Source organism: Littorina saxatilis, linkage group LG9 (assembly GCF_037325665.1).
Source record: "Littorina saxatilis isolate snail1 linkage group LG9, US_GU_Lsax_2.0, whole genome shotgun sequence".
Lineage (NCBI taxonomy): Eukaryota > Metazoa > Mollusca > Gastropoda > Littorinimorpha > Littorinidae > Littorina > Littorina saxatilis.
The window spans coordinates 5,968,520-5,983,519 of NC_090253.1; positions in this window are offsets into that span (position 1 = coordinate 5,968,520).

Consider the following 15,000-nt stretch of genomic DNA (forward strand, 5'->3'; position numbering starts at 1 on the left):
CTTTGCTTCGTTAAGAATTGCGAGAGTTGGTAGCGTACAAGCCTTCTGTTTTTCTGTCATTCTCTTGTTCTTTCTTCTCATTCCTCCGTCTCCTCACCCTCCTTCTCCTTCTTTGTATGCACTGGCTATACCCAGAAGCACTGGAAGTCTTCCAGCTTCTTGACGGCCGGAGGAAGCGACTGGCGGCCGGTAGATAGCCAGCGAGTGGCCCGGAGTGTCGATAGTCCGACCACTGGAGTGAAGCGATAAGGCCAAAATCGATGAGAGGAAGATGAATGGGGGGGTGGGCCGGCCCCGACATATGGGCAGGCTGCGGAAGCCTGTTTTCTCCGATAACATTTCGCCCTGGATGCTCGCTTCTTTTGTGGCCCTTTCTTCTGTCCCCTCTCCTTCCTTTCCCCCCATTGTGGACTGTCCCCCTACCGTCCTCCTCTCGTCCTCATTCTCTCAGTTCCTGTCTGCGATCAGTTCTTTTCATCTTTTGCAAACTCTCTGCTTCTCCCTTATTCTTCTTGTATGCCTTGTTCTCAGACTTGCCCATGGAGATGCATGATTGCAGACAACGCGACGAGCTTATTCACTGACTGGGGAACACAGACACGTGGATAGACAGACAGACAGACAGACAGACAAACATCAATGCATACACACACACGCGCACGCGCACACACACACACACACATACAAACACACACACACACACACACACACACACACACACACATACAAACACACACACACGTACAAACACACACAAACACAAACACACACAAACACACACACACATGGACAGACAGCGCAATATACAGTACAAAGTCCGTCTTCGCGATTTCGGAATATATTATATATATTGTGAATTGGTTTCGATTTGGTATTTACAGAAATTGATGTACACGTTGACCCGATATAAAAGACATGACGCAGATGATTTAATGAATAGGGGGCCCGGGTAGCTCAGGTGGTAGAGCACTGGACTTGTGATCGAGAGGTCGCTGGTTCGAATCCGGGCCGGGACGGACACGGGTCAACTTTATGTGCAGACCCAGAGACGGTATCCATCTCCCACCCCCGTGTCACCACAATGGCACGTTAAAGATCTTGGTCATTCTACCCATAGACCATTTATCCTGGACCGCCAACTAGCTCTCTCTCCGCTCTTTCTCTCTATTACGAGGTAGCGGCCTCTCGCATTTAGGAACCTACGCTTACATGGCCTTTCAGAAATCAGGGGGATGTCATATCCGGTGTCGATTGTAAACATGGACGAAGTTGCCGAGGTAAGTTCTGAAAATGCTAAAATAAACTCAGCTAAGTGCATATGGAACATGTTTTTCGATGAGTTTTGTTAAGTTTAGTTTGGAGTTTGGGAAAATCCAGTTCATTGTCACCTCCCATTGTCACAAATAACTGGAGCGTGCTTTCTTTTCACTGTCTTCGAATCGCTGGCCTTTCAAACCGGACGCTAAGCGCCCCTGAAAGTCGAGCGTCGCAACCTCGAAGGGTCACGTGACGAGTTGGCGGTCCAGGCTATTTGGTCTATGTTCTACCATAAGTGCAGATGGCTGATACCACCCAAACACGCAAACATCAAAAAGCAGTGAGGGCGTAAAACTCGAATCGTATAAACCAATCATGTCCAATATAGGCAATTAAGACCTGACGGACAATAAGCCCCTTAAAATTTACTTTTTTTTATTTAATGAATGTGTTTGTTTTGTATAGAAAAGCATAAAGATGAAGTCATATCCCCCCACACACACACACACACACACTTAAGATAGCAATCTATTTCATCTAAATATGATAAATGCCCAAGACTCTTTTGACTTATTTTGCTCTCAGCTTAACCACAAGGAGATTGTGTCGATGTATTTTTATAAAGCGTTTAAGTTTAGAGAAGTAGAAACCTCTTAGGTACTTGCTTCGTATAGTTGACATATAATTTGCATTATCAGAATCCATTTTCAACGTCTCTCTCTCTCTCTCTCTCTCTCTCTCTCTCTCTCTCTCTCTCTCTCTCTCTCTCTCTCTCTCTCTCTCTCTCTCTCTCTCTCTCTCTCTCTCTCTCTCTCTCTCTCTCTCTTGTAATTTTGTAATTTTTCAGTTCTCCTTATGAAATTCCTCAAATGCACAAAAGTCATTGTGTTGCATTCCATACAATGTATTTCTGTATTTTATATGATTGAATTTTATTTTCTATGTGCGTCTGTCTTTATGTGTTGTATAAAGGACAGGTTGGGACAATAGGCTTTGCCTAAAACCTTTATCCTTTTGTAATAAAGTTCTGAGTCTGAGTCTGAGCCTGAGTCTCTCCCTCTCTCTGTCTGTCTGTCTGTCTGTCTGTCTGTCTGTCTGTCTGTCTGTCTGTCTGTCTGTCTGTCTCTCTCTCTCTCTCTCTCTCTCTCTCTCTCTCTCTCTCTCTCTCTCTCTCTCTCTCTCTCTCTCTCTCTCTCTCTCTCTCTCTCTCTATCTCTCCCCGGCCTTTCTCTCTCTTTGTATCTCTCTCTCTCCCTCTCGCTCTTCCTCTTTCCCCCTCTCTCTGTCTCTCTCAGCTGTGGCATTGTGTCGTCCAAGCATGTCTTTTTCATCACAAGTTCTCATCTCTTTCAAAATGTCTTTTCATACCTCACTTTCCCACTCTTCCTTCCTCAACTCATCCCACAAAACCCTACTACCCTCTCTCCCAGCCCCCACCTACCCCCCATCACCCCTGTCCTACCCATTTCTGGACAGTCCTCCTCCGTTGCCCCAGCAGTCGTTGTCTCAGATCACCAGTTCCCATCTCAAGCAGACCCCTTGGTTTGCCTCGTCTCCCCCCTCGGTGCCAGAGCGACAGGAAAGGCAGAGAGATGGGTGGTGAAGATAGCGGGACAAGAACAGTCACATTCGCTTGCTCTGCTCGGGCCTCCTGTCAACGTTGAGGGCGGGGGAGGGGGTTGGGGGGAGGGGGGAGGTATGGCTTTTGTGTGAAGAATCTGAGAGAATTTGTGTCTTGATTTGTTTTGAAAGAAATGTGGGATTGAAAGGTTGAAAAAAAGGCTTTTCTCTGTGTGTCCAAATTTATTTTCAGCTGTATTGTATTGCCAAAGACATTTCCTGGTGGGTTTTTTTTTTAGACAAAAACGGACCAAGTTCTTGATTTTGTTTTTAGCTTTTACATAATTATGATCATATTCTTCTTTTTATTCGCTTTAGCTTTGCTTTGTTACTTGTAAAATACTGCACACATGAAGTTTACATTTCAGTCAGTTTGTTACCTAGGCAATTAGACCAATTAGTATACAACTACAAAGATAATGTAAATATCTATCATTCGATTACCAAAATATATACGGGACAGCAAAAATGGAAAAGAAATGTATTGGCTGAGGGCAGGAACCCAACAAAAAGCATAAAATACTGATTGAAAAACTATAACACACACACACACACACACACACACACACACACACACACACACACACACACAACCACACACACACACGCACATACAACCCACACCCCCTCCCCCCCCCCCCCATCCCCCACCCCCCACACACAGATTCAGAACCCACTTCCTCTAGCAAAAAAATACGGAAGGAAACCCACACCAGCATCAGGGCCTAGTGAGGCAAAACGAAGGCTTTCCACTGAGCTCCCTGGAATCCAGCGGAGCGGACAGAGGCAGGGAGGCGGGATTTGAACCCGGAGCCCATGAACCCCTGAGATCAATGGCGGGGCCGGCACACGATGGGGGGATTAACGTGGGATTAAGGAGGGACTGGGTGAGAATTTCTCGACCTGACAAACTACCGGGATGGTGGCTGTGCGGGTGGCAGTAGTGGTGGAATTTCAGTTGCACGTTGGGTGGGTTAGTCTTCGCATTTTTGCGGATTACTTGTGTTAACTAGTGTGGTCTCTGTCAGCCTGCTTGGCTTTCGTTGTGTGGTGTTGTTGTTGTCGTTATTGTCGTTATAGTAGTAGTAGTAGTAGTAGTAGTAGTAGTAGTAGTAGTAGTAGTAGTAGTAGTAGTGGTTGTCATCTAAGGCTCTTTACAACCAATCCGCCTCCAGACAAACCACCAGACGGCAAGGCACTTGCCCCTGGTACTGTGACACCACAACTCCATTCAAAGTGAAAAGAGAACCACAACGACAGCGCTGACTGCCAGCACGGACACATAATGATCCAGCTGGATCTCCAGACCAACTCTATGACGCTACTTGAAACCACCTCCGGCTCGGGTGCCTCGTTGACCGTGAACTGGAGCTCGACAACCACTCCTCCCTAGCGGTGGCACTTTTCATTTTTTTAACCACCTAAAGTCGGGGTCAAACCCGGGAACCCCTTAAGGTTTTACCGTGAGGGCGTTAAACATTACTTATCGTCAGTAATTGTTGTTGTTATGGAGACGTGTATACGGCAATAACAATTATTGATTGAAACAATTGATTGGCTATTGGCAATGCGCTTAAACCTGTTGGAGTGCGCTAACAGTTCTACAGTAGAGAACGTATTCAAACAAATGCCACAGAGAGGCTGTGCCCCTTCTTTCGGGTTGAGAAGATTCTTCTCATCCGCCGTGTTAGTGACATCATTGTAGATTATCTTCTCCACATTACCAAAGGATGCTTAATCCTAAAATTCCCCGCGGCTAAAAATGTGTTTTTCTGACAGACTTTTCGAGCTAGACCATGCAGCATGTGGAAGTCGACTGATACGATTGCCTGTCCCACGTACATGCAGCAGACGACTGCGTCAGTTCAGTACTGAAATGAACGGTTTTACCATAGTTCAGGACTTCTTCTTCTTCTTCTGCGTTCGTGGGCTGAAACTCCCACGTACACTCGTGTTTTTTGCACGAGTGGAATTTTACGTGTATGACCGTTTTTTACCCCGCCATTTAGGCAGCCATACGCCGTTTTCGGAGGAAGCATGCTGGGTATTTTCGTGTTTCTATAACCCACCGAACTCTGACATGGATTACAGGATCTTTTTCGTGCGCACTTGGTCTTGTGCTTGTGTGTACACACGGGGGTGTTCGGACACCGAGGAGAGTCTGCACACACAGTTGACTCTGAGAAATAAATATCTCGCCGAACGTGGGGACGAACTCACGCTGACAGCGGCCAACTGGATACAAATCCAGCGCGCTACCGACTGAGCTACATCCCCGCCCTGAATTTCAGGACAACAACGATGTAAATAGAAATGATGCTTGACCCTAACATTTCCCGCGGCTAAAAGCAGAAGTGTTTTTCTAAAAGATTTCGAGCTATGCTAGACAATCGAAGTCGACTGAGTCGATTGACTGTCCTCCGCACATGCAGCAGACGACAGCGTCAGTTCAGAACCGAAATGAACGGTTTTCGCATATTTCAGGACAACAACGATGTAAATAGAACACGCGAAGGCTTCAAAACAATCTTACCATGTAATCATAGCACCAACCTCCCAGATAAATGCAGATACATTAGGGGGGGGGGGGGGGAGTGTGTTTACGGTATCCCGACCGAACATATTTTTTTCGCGCGACCCTAGACTTGTTTTTGGCATTTGGGGGAAGAAAAAAAGAAGAAAAAAATAGTCTGTTTTTTGGCAAAATAACTTAAAAATATGTTTTTTTTTGAAAGAAAAAAAAATAGATAAAAAAAAACATTCCCGACCTACCGACCCTATTTTTGTTTGGCTATGTTACCGTAAACAGACTATTTTTTTTTTTTTTGGCCTAACAAGAAATAACATGCCAACTTTATTATAATTTGCGAATGAGCGAAACATCGTGTCACTCTGACATCAGGGGACGTCACTCATTTGCGTGGGGGTTGTCCATTTTTTGGGAGTGCATAGAAACTTGTAGTATATTATGTTTTTTACCAACAATAATCTTAATATAAAAGTGAAACTATATGCTTACAGGTACATTAAAGCTGTGATCTATTTATGACTTCCCGGGGCTACGAGGTTGAAAAATTGGGACAAAATCATGTACAGATTTCTGTACAGCAAACACTACCCGAAACCCCACCTATACGGCGTGTATGACCTTGAGAGCTTCAGTCAACGCTTGCATTTTGCAGTGGTAACATCCGGTATGCTCTCGCAGAGCTGAGCATATTTGTCAAGAAGGATCGAGCAGAAAAAAATAAACGACTTGGCAGGGATTCGAACTCAAGGCCTCGAGGCCTCGAAATGTCGGGTGTTGTCACCAGTGTTGTCAAAGATTAAAAAAAATATATAATTTTATATCATTCTACGCTTGAATTACCATTCATGCGTTTGAAAAACGTAAAAATTGACAATAAAATTTGCCTTTATTTGCAAACATGTTTTACGGAATCGCAGTACATGTTTACACCGTCATGCTACACGACATTCGCGCCATGCAAATAGCTGCGATATCTCTATTTACAACATGCAAGAAAATGACAAAAACAGTAATTGAATCTCTCCAAAGCTCTGTGCAGTTGAAACCAGACATCTTAGAAATAGTTATACATGTATTCACTTCTGAACAATAGGCGGATAGAGATATAAATCATGCTGCTTCAAGAATAGCATAACATGAATTCATATCAATGTGTTTCCTTCTTTTTCTCAATTGGCGCAGTAGCCTAGTGGTTAGGACATGAGGTCGCAGCACAGGCTTCATGTCTCACCCAGTCACATTATTCTGACACCGGACCAACAAGAGCCCAAACAATTATGTTGTCATTAAAATCGAATTTTCGCAAACAGATTTAAAATTGATTGCATCGTATTCTTCATCAAATTCTGAATCTAAAAATATATACATATGTCATGTTTACTCTTAAAATGTGATCACAATTAACGAAAATAGATTAATTAGTACTACGATTAAAATTTAAGAAATCGATCCAAAAATGATTTAATCTAATTCGTTATCATTTTTTTTTATTCCAAAAACATATAGATATGATATGTTGTATTCAAAACAAGCTCAGAAAGTTAACAAGAATACAGAAAAGCGCGCTTTCCTGCTTAGCGCAATACGCTACCGCGCTATTCTGGCTTGTCAATTTCACTGCGTTTTGCACGTGGAAAGTGAGCGATTTCCTTCTCGCGGGGATTGACGAAGCTGTCTTGTCTTGGTGAAAAAATGCAGTCTGTTCAGTTTCATTCCATGAGTTCGACAGCTTGACTATAAATGTAGTAATTTCGCCTTACGCGACTTGTTTTCCCATTCATTTCAAACATAACACGACAAAGTAGACATGGGTACAGAGCACAGAGATATAGAATATTCTATATCTCTGTGGTACAGAGGCGAACCAAGTCAATACAAATGTCCGCGACAATGTGGCACACAGCACATGTGACAACAGGCATCAATATGATCCCGCTTTCGTCAACAAACAAGCAGAAGGTAAATCCCATTCGATTCATTCTTTTCTTGGCATCATTGGGCGTGTCTCTGTAAACCAACATAAGCCGGAAATGTGGGATTAAGTGATTGGCAAAAAACAAAATAATGGTCGATACGGTAGTTCTTCTTTTTGAACTGTTAGGATTGATAGAAGTTCAACAACAAAAATTGAGCGGCTACGCCGATCCATCATCGTTTATGATTTGACCAATTGTCACCTTGAAATATATTGGAGGTTATGGAATGATATTATCCCTCCGTTTGGTCACGTACCAAAAATAAACTGCCTGGGCGTTGGTCTCTGTGCACAGTGGGGTGTTGTTGTTGTTGTTGATGAATTATTTTCATTATACACCAATGGTTGCATTTACAACATTATTTCATCACAAAATTCCTACTGTCCTCAGGCTGTTCAATTTTGAAGTGACTAAGTGGAGAGATGGTCTTACCCCATGTCAACGCCCTGGTCAGATCGGAGATGACGAGCCCAACTTCTTCTTCTTCTTCTTCTTCTTCTTCTTCTTCTTCTTCTTCTTCTTCTTCTTCTTCTTCTTCTTCTTCTTCTTCTTCTTCTTCTTCTTCTTCTTCTTCTTCTTCTTCTTCTTCTTCTTCTTCTTCTTCTTCTTCTTCAGCGTTCCAGAAATTCTGGTGATGTGTGAGCTTGTTTGCCCATTTGGGTTCCCCACACTATACTCTGAGAGCATAGTCAGCTTCACTCCGCTTTCGTTGGGTATGCATGCTGGGTATTTTCGTGTTTCCATAACCCACCGAACTCCGACATGGATTACAGGATCTTTTCCGTGCGCACTTGGTCTTGTGCTTGTGTGGACACACGAAGGGGGTTAAGTCACTAAGCAGGTCTGCACATAACTTGACCTGGGAGATTGGAAAAATCTCCACTCTTAACCCACCAGGCGGCAGCGACCGGGATTCGAACTCACGACCTCCCGAGTAGGAGGCCGACGTCTTACCACTGCGCCCGTCAGACGAGCCGAACTGCTTTCACGAGGAGTAAGCAATTTGTTCAATTCACTCCACATAGATTTGTACATCGATTTGTTTGCTAACCGGCACAAATGAGAATGAACATTTTGGGAAGACAATGATAGTTACTACAGAGGGGTGTCATGTTGTAAAACCAGTGCAGGACATTAGTTCAGTGACTTACGTTTGGTGGCCAAAATACGCCCACAACGTGTGTTGCCTTTACTTACTGTGAACAGAAGGAAATGACGCGAAGACTCCTGGAACCATGCACTGCCTTTAATCATAAAGGAGGGGGGGGGGGGGGGGGCACTAGGAGAACTTTAAGTGCCAAAAGATAGAAAAGTAAATAACATTAAAAAGAACAAGTCGCGTAAGGCGAAAATACAATATTTAGTCAAGTAGCTGTCGAACTCACAGAATGAAACGCAATGCCATTTTACTCGTAGCATCGTCACTCCACCGCCCGTGGCAAAGGCAGTGCCCGTGGAATTGACAAGAAGAGCGGGGTATTCGTTGCGCTGAGAAGGATAGCACGCTTTTCTGTACCTCTCTTCGTTTTAACTTTCTGAGCGTGTTTTTAATCCAAAAATATCATATCTATATATTTTTGGAATCAGGAACCGACAAGGAATAAGATGAAAGTGTTTTTAAATTGATTTCGAAAAAAACATTTTGATAATAATTTTTATATATTTAATTTTCAGAGCTTGTTTTTAATCCGAATATAACATATTTATATGTTTTTGGAATCAGCAAATGATGGAGAATAAGATAAACGTAAATTTGGATCGTTTTATAAATTTTTATTTTTTTTTACAATTTTCAGATTTTTAATGACCAAAGTCATTAATTAATTTTTAAGCCACCAAGCTGAAATGCAATACCGAACCCCGGGCTTTGTCGAAGATTACTTGACCAAAATTTCAACCAATTTGGTTGAAAAATGAGGGCGTGACAGTGCCGCCTCAACTTTCACGAAAAGCCGGATATGACGTCATCAAAGACATTTATCAAAAAATGAAAAAAACGTTCGGGGATTTCATACCCAGGAACTCTCATGTCAAATTTCATAAAGATCGGTCCATTAGTTTAGTCTGAATCGCTCTACACACACACACACACACACACACAGACACACAGACACACAGACACACGCACATACACCACGACCCTCGTTTCGATTCCCCCTCGATGTTAAAATATTTAGTCAAAACTTGACTAAATATAATTAAAAAAAGGAAAGAGAAACAAAGAAAGAAAAGCGAGGAGAAAATAAGAAAACCGTCACAGATGTTTAGATAGAGCCCAAATAAAAATTGACAAGCAACACGTGCAAGTCAAAACATCAGTCGACACAGACAAAAGTAAACACGTACGACACCAAGTAATAACACATTTGCATGCCACTGGTTGAGCTTATTGCCACTGATAACTCTACAAAAACAAAACGACTGCAGAACATTGGCTGATAATTTTGATAAATGCATGTCTACGGAAATATCCGGAGTTCTCGCCGCAACATGAGATCTCACGCAAACATTCAAAGGGACAGAAGCGATCAACTAAGGGAGGCAACTATGCACCCAATGTGGCAAAATGCGTTTTAGGCTACTTACAGGCAGAAATTCCGCGACAGCGCTTGTCAAAGATTGGAGCGGAGTCCATCCATCACATTAACTAGGCGTGGCGAATGGCCGACTCACAATTCACAACACTGCTAATGCTTTCGACCCTTGAGGATAAAAAAAAAATAGAAAAAAAAAGAAAAAAGGGGGGAAGAGGAAAAGAAAAGGAAGCGAAAAGCTAACAAGGAAATAAGAACCACCGTGAAAGATTACAGGCGAGAATAAATAACCTGCCTATTCACACAGACACGGCCCAGGACAAAGGAAAATAGTATCACAATGGAAAAAGCAAAATTAATGTTATAAACAGAAGACATCGTTTCACGCTCTTACAGAGACAGCACAGATGCCAATATTGTGCCGGTGACAATTTTTTTCAGGACCAACAAATATAACATGAGGAAACACAAAAATAACATATTACAATAAGAGTTGTTGTGCAAACTCTGTCAATAAAGTACTAGCAAACGCAAACTATCAAATAGCAACAATAGTTGTTAAGATATGAATAATACAAAATAAAATAGCTGATTTGCTTGCCAATATATAAAAATGAAATAAAATAACCAAATATGAACTCTCTCTCTCTCTCTCTCTCTCTCTCTCTCTCTCTCTCTCTCTCTCTCTCTCTCTCTCTCTCTCTCTCTCTCTCTCTCTCTCTCTCTCTCTCTCTCTCTCTCTCTTTCTCTCTCTCTCTTATGTAATATTCAAAAGTTCCTTTTCAGTCTGTGTATTCACATGGGAAAAGCACTTAAACGCATTCCGCACAAAACACTTATACAGACATCTCCACCAAGAAAGGAAAACTTCGCGTGGGCAGGTCATAATTATTTCACGGCGTTTAACCCTTGTAAACATACCCAACAGCATTACATACAATGCAAAATCACATTTCGTACTAAATGTTACAATCTGTTTGAACACAAAACGGCATTGTTGTCTTGGTTCATTGTTTAAAGCCGACACTGAAACAACGTCATCAAATATTAAAAGGAAGTGTCGGGGACCTCCGTGACTCTTTATTTAAACTTTGCCGGGGATGACATTAAAGAACCGTTATTTTTCACGCTTTATCAGTTAACAACAACCAGGACCCGTTAAGGTCATTATTAATACATCTGAAGCGTCGAGTGCAACAGCAGTTACATTTGCTATAAAGCGCAAGCGAATTAGACACCGCTCTCAAACATGAGAAAGGAGTCCAGCAACCTGAAATTACCCATGCACTTTAGCCAGAAGCAAGACGCGAGAATCATTTCTGATTTTTAAACGTTTGTTACAAAAACCTGCGGTTTTTTTTTCGTGGTTTTTGTTTTGTTTTGTAATTGGTTTAAACACAATTGTATTCAAAATACATGACATGAAACAATTGACAAACATGTAGCTATAGGACACGAACTCAAGCAAATGCTTATTTGACGTGACACAAGTTTTCATGATGGTGGACAACACAATTATTAACCAGAAGAACAAAATGTAGGAGGGGGGTATGGGGAATTTAATCAAAATAGAGGGATCTACAGAGGAAAAAAAAGTGTTGTAATTGGTGTGTCAAGCTTCGATCTTGGGGTGTTAATTTACCAAACAATGAATGCTCGCTGGACTGCATGATCACGTCAACGGCAGTCGGAAACGCAGAATGTTAAGGAAGACAACGGTAGCGATAACTCCAGCAGCTTCTACAGCAGTTATACGTTCTAGGAATGAAAAAAAAATAACAAAACAATACAGAAGTTTAACAGTATAGGTATAGCAACAAGAAATTCCTCCGAGGTAGGAAAAACACCCCCGTCAAAGGGAAATAACCTTCTCAGTTGGTGGCAGTGACTGAGTGAGAATGGTTATTTCCCTTTCACCATTACGATGTCCCTCTATAAGTCCTTGTATAATTTTAATCCACCAATAACTCCCTAACCGTGTGTTTGACTGGTCCCAATTTTTGTAAGGACCGTCTCAGGAATGTATAGAACCTGTTCACCAAGTTTGGTGACGATCGGTCCGTTCATTCTTGAGATCTATATGCGAACACAAACACACAAACACACAAACAAACACATCGACCGAAACCTATACACACCCCTATACCGGGCGTGTAATAATGTCCAAAGAAACCCAATTTTAACGGGTAACCGTATGTAGACAAACCTGCCTGACAGTGAGAGCAAAACACGGCCAATGTATAGCTCGTTGGAGGAACCAGAGGACTGAGAGAAACACGGAGGAGAGAAGGGGGTGGGGGGGAGGGGGGGGGCGAGAAGCTGAGCTGACGAGAAGGAAAAGGATCAAGGAAAATGAGAACAGGAGGAAGTTGGGAAAGTGGAGAGTAGGGAGGAATGGTAAACGAGACAGCTAAAGCTGAAAATAAGAGAAAGTTGGTGAAAAATAAAGGAGAGACAGAGTCACAGAGAGAGAGAGAGAGAGAAAGAGAGAGACAGACAGACAGACAGAAAGGCAGAAAGAGACAGAAAGGCAGACACAGAGACAGAGTCACAGAGAGAGAAAGCCAGAGAGAGAGTGTGTGGTAGAGAGAAAGAGAGAGAGACAGACAGACAGACAGAGAGACAGACAGAGACAGAGACAGAGTCACAGAGAGAGAGAGAGAGAAAGAGAGAGAGAGAGAGAGACAGACAGAGACAGATACAGAGAGACAGGAACAGGGACAGAGACAGAGACAGAGTCACAGAGAGAGAGAGAGGGAGAGAGAGAGAGTGAGAAAAAGAGAGAGAAAAAGAGACAGAGACAGAGACAGAGACAGAGACAGAGTCAGAGTCACATAGAGAGAGAGAGAGAGAGAGAGAGAGAGAGAGAGAAAGAGAGAAAAAGAGAGAAAGAAAAAGAGAGAGAGACAGAGAGAGACGAAGAATAAATGAGAGACAGAAGCAGAGAGAGAGAGAGGGACGAAACATAACGCAGAGACAGAGACAGACTCCGAGCCAAAAGACCTATTGGGGGAACATTTCAAGCTTGAGGTGCCTCGCTGAAGAGTGTATACTCAAAGAGTTCCCAACCAATAAATCGTGTTCTCTTTGCCAGTTGAGCGCTCATGCGGAGAGCAGAGCAGGAACAACTTCAAAAGGAACAAATTTTGAACACGGCTTATAGCCTGTTGCACAAATTTACGTGACCATGCCTGTATGCATAAATAAAATGAGAGAGCCACGGACCCATGCGCGCCTTCGCTCGAGTTCTGTACTTCACAGCTTGGCATCGGCGTGTAGAAACATAAAACAGGAATAATTTGAAAGACGGCATGCCAGGGCAAACAGACCAGAACAATACATATTTTTATTTTATTCAAACTCTCCTCTCTCCGTCGTCTGATTTGAGGGAAGCCAAGTGCAGTTTTATTAACCCAGTAAATATGGCGGAGACGGGACGAGATCAAAGCCGTGTGACGTGATTTTCTTTAACGTCACTGTCTGTTTTCATCATAAAATGGCGTCGTTGGGCCGCCGAAGTGACGTTAATTCCAGAATAAATCCAAACTAAAGATGACAACACCACCTCGCAACGGAAACGCGCTTGACTGGGGAAAATGGAATTTGTGACTGATGGGCAGGCCTCGTCATTTTGGGAGAGGAATTATTTTTCTCATTTCAGTTTTCAATTATTTTGTTGGAGTGAAGCCGGCATGCTGGTCGGTAGTTTGTCAGCTCGAAGGTCAGTACTTCAAAGTATTGGTAAAACTTTGTAACACCTAAAAAAACGTGCTTAAAAAGTTTCCTTTTACTTTGCCACTAAAATCGTATATTTATGTAATCATTCCAAATTATAGTGTCTCAATGTAATCATTCCAAATGATAGTGTCTCAACAGAGCGACTGAAAGTTAAACTAATAGCAACATGCTCAACCATCAGATGATACTTGCGCACTACATCATTCTTGATATGCTTTGTAAAAGAACTCAACTCAACTCAACTCAAATTTTATTGGCTTCAATTTTCACATAGAAGAATTTGTCTTGCGCTTGGGATTAAGACATAGGCAGAAAGTAAGAGTATAACATATAAAAACAGCATTCATATCGCATTTCATGTATCACACACAGTAATCACTAGTATAGGCCTAGGCCTACAGATATCACATTTGTCCCTGTATCACAGAAATGACGTACTGTAGAAAGCAAAAGAAGTATAGATAAAAATGACGAAAATGAATCACCCAAACGACTTTGTGTATTGGTTATTTTATACGCAGACACAACGCTATGGTTCAACAAGATAAATCAAATGTTCTGAGATGTTATTAGAATTCCTGTTACATGTTGAAAATAATAACAATTACTGTTGTTTAAACGCAAACACAACGATAACACGTTTTTCAAAAAGATAATTATAATGTGAACAATTTCTTTAAGAAGTCCTGACAATTAGTGTTAAAAAAAATAGTAAAAAAATCGATAATATAACCTTTGGAATTTGTGTTACCTTTTTTTTTTTTAAAGCCTGTTAGAGAAAATGTGTGCGGAGAAGATCGATTATATGAACTCTTGTTATTTGTTTCGCTCGTATATAACTGGTAAATCGTGGCTTGAAAATAGCGATTTTGAGCTTAATGATGCAGTTTCAAACAGGGTTTAAAAAAAAAAGAATTATCATATATTTTTTTTTTAAGGGGGGTAGGGGAGGATAGTTATCATTGCATACGAACTTATATCCTGGGGAAAATAGGGGGGGGGGGAGAGGGGGAGCTAGGGCTTTTGCATTTTCGTATCAAGACATTTCTATACCAGCTAGACCTGGAGGACGAACATCAATTACAACAGCACCTTTCCCTCCACACCTGATCGAGCACAGGTAAGTTCATCAAGTTTTGACCACCACACCAACAACCGCTATAAAGGAAAGCACAACAAGCAGAAGCGAGTCATTCAAGCACAACAAGCAAAACCGAGTCACTGCCTCAAGCACAGGCAACGGCGAGTTAATCAACTCCTGACGTCGACATGGCGCAACAACATACACTGACCACTAGCATAACAGTCTGCTAACACTTGTAAAAGCGAGTGGACACCTCCGGAC